This window comes from Cherax quadricarinatus, chromosome 71, assembly GCF_038502225.1.
Source record: "Cherax quadricarinatus isolate ZL_2023a chromosome 71, ASM3850222v1, whole genome shotgun sequence".
Lineage (NCBI taxonomy): Eukaryota > Metazoa > Arthropoda > Malacostraca > Decapoda > Parastacidae > Cherax > Cherax quadricarinatus.
In genome coordinates, this window is record NC_091362.1 from 16,531,883 (window position 1) to 16,534,592 (window position 2,710).

The 2,710-nt window shown below is 35.7% G+C and overlaps 1 long non-coding RNA gene across 1 annotated transcript; it reads right to left on the bottom strand.

The window, feature by feature from the left end:
* Positions 1 to 545: 545 nt before the first annotated feature.
* On the bottom strand, positions 546 to 2,052 carry LOC138854824 (uncharacterized). Its single transcript, XR_011394001.1, has 2 exons — positions 1,511 to 2,052; positions 546 to 1,035 (listed from the first exon to the last, which is right to left on the bottom strand). It is a non-coding gene; the product is annotated as an uncharacterized lncRNA (long non-coding RNA).
* Between the last annotated feature and the right edge of the window lie 658 nt (positions 2,053 to 2,710).

Here is a 2,710-nt window from a genome sequence, read left to right on the forward strand (position 1 = left end):
TGTCAAGCTGTTACAAACGGCTTGACTTATAATGCAGTTGTTACCTTAATGTATTACTAGCAACTAGCATTGTTTAGTACTTCTAGTTTTACCAGAGCTTCTGGAACTTTACATTGGTTTGCTTCTACCGTTACCTTTAGTGCGTGTTTGGCCACAAGCACCATATGTGACGTAATGTATATAGATGTGTTCTCAGATTCACCTTTAGCAGCTCCACTGGGACACCAAATGGCAAATAAGTAATAATCTCAAAAACAGTAATTGGAAAGACTGTCTAATGTATCAGAAAGGTTAAGGTAGTGGTACATAATTTTATTGTTATACATTATAACCTCATGCTAGTGCCAATCTTCTATGCCACAAATATATTTAAACTTGCATGTAATTAACCAGATACAATAATAAATTTTTGCTATTTTGTAGTGAATGTTGTAAGAAGAAAGCAGTGATTAATATGGATGAGCAGAGCATTTTTCTGTTAGGGAAGCAGTCTTGTTATTGTAATAGTAATTTCTATCTCGACAAAAATAGTTTTCGTAAACTAATTGTTCTTACATGCATGTTAAGGATATACAATTCAGGCTAGTGGAGTGGTGAGCTATTCTTGAACAACATCTACTCAGGTTGGTTACCTGTCATTTTATCTAATCTACTGTATTTCATTTACATCTTTCTTGCTGCCCTCTGCCCTCACACTATCCCCTGTCCCGCTGTATTCTGTAACCTACTGATCATCCCTCGCCCCTTCTGCCAGCCAATACCCTCGCTTCCTTCCCTACCCTGCAGCGCTGTATAGCCCTTGTGGCTTAGCGCTTCTTTTTTATTATAATAATAATAATTCATTTACATCTTATTGTAGGCATTCTTAGTACAGTACCAATTTTGGTGTTTAGATATTCCTAAGTACTCTATGATTTTCTGATCAGTGAAATTGCATCTGTACCATCTTGAATAAGGACTTATTCTTTATTGTTATTATCCAGAATGCATTGAAATGTATATGCAGCTTACTTTGAAGAGCTTTTATGTTTATAACTAATATTGTATATCTTTCTTTTTCTTTCAACACACCGGCCGTATCCCACCGAGGCGGGGTGGCCCAAAAGGAAAAACGAAAGTTTCTCCTTTTACATTTAGTAATATATACAGGAGAAGAGGTTACCAGCCCCTTGCTCCCGGCATTTTAGTCGCCTCTTACAACACGCATGGCTTACGGAGGAAGAATTCTGTTCCACTTCCCCATGGAGATAAGAGGAAATAAACAAGAATAAGAACTAGAAAGAAAATAGAAGAAAACCCAGAGTATATATGTGCTTGTACATGTATGTGTAGTGTGACCTAAGTGTAAGTAGAAGTAGCAAGACGTACCTGAAATCTTGCATGTTCATGAGACAGAAAAAAGACACCAGCAATCCTACCATCATGTAAAACAATTACAGGCTTTCGTTTTACACTCACTTGGCAGGACGGTAGTACCTCCCTGGGCGGTTGCTATCTACCAACCTACTACCTAATATTGTATATCTCAGTGCTAAATCATGAAGACATAGCCATCATTGATTTTGCCACAGAACAAATTGCTGTGTGACCGCCATTTATAAATGGTTTAATTCAGGCTTTGTTCACAGTATCTTTTATTTAAATGTTTGCCATTTGTTTCCTGCAGGTTTTGTCTTCTCTTTTGATTCCTCTCTTGTGAAACTTGATCATTCTCAGCTTCCTAACTGTTGTAGTCCAATTCACTTATCATAAGCTGGGATTAAGGTTCAGGAACTTACCTTTTGAACAATGCAATATACTATAGGCATAAACCCAGTACTTTTCTGTTTGTAGTCTCATTCTAGACATAAGTGGTAGTAACTTGTATCACGTGTATTAAATATATTCTTTAATGTACTACCCAGGTTCAGGCCAGAATAATCTTAATGTGAAGATTGCTTTAATTTTATGGGTAATATTTAGTGTTTTCCATATCCTATTTTTTTTTTTTTTTTGTGTGCGCGTGCATGGACATAGGATTAATTTGTCTGTCTTAGATAATTTGAAAGAAAGATGAATCTTAGTATTTATAAATACTCATTTAGTAATACAAAGGGTTTTAAGGTAATTTTCCTTCCATATTGAGTAATCATAGAATATAGCAATAATCTACAGTATTACCTCTTTTGATGCTTAAATTTTAGGTGGATCACCCTTGCAAGGCATTAATTGCAAAGATGGATAATTATACAGAGATTTTTGTAGAGGTAAATTTGCACAGAGCTGTCTAACCCTTATGGGTTTAGCACTTCACTTGATTATTATAATAATACAGGTGAATAAAATATTGCTTTCTAAATTTAAAAATTAATACAGGAGTTATTAGCCCCCTTGCTCCCAGCATTTAGCCACATTTTACGATACACATGCCTTACGGAGGAAGGATTCTTCTCTACTTTCCACGGAGGTGAAAGGAAATAATGTAAGTACAAGAACTGTTAAAAAATAGAAGAAAACTCAGATTGATGTTTAAACACATACATATACATGTATGTGTAGTGTGAATTAAGTGTTACCAGACATACTTGTCACCTTGCATGTTTGAGATTGGGAAAAAAAGACACCAGCAATCCCATCATTGTGTAAAATAATTACAGATTTCTGTTTTGCACTTATTTGGCAGGACAGTAATAACTTCCTGGGTAGTTACTGTCTACCAACCTACTGCCGG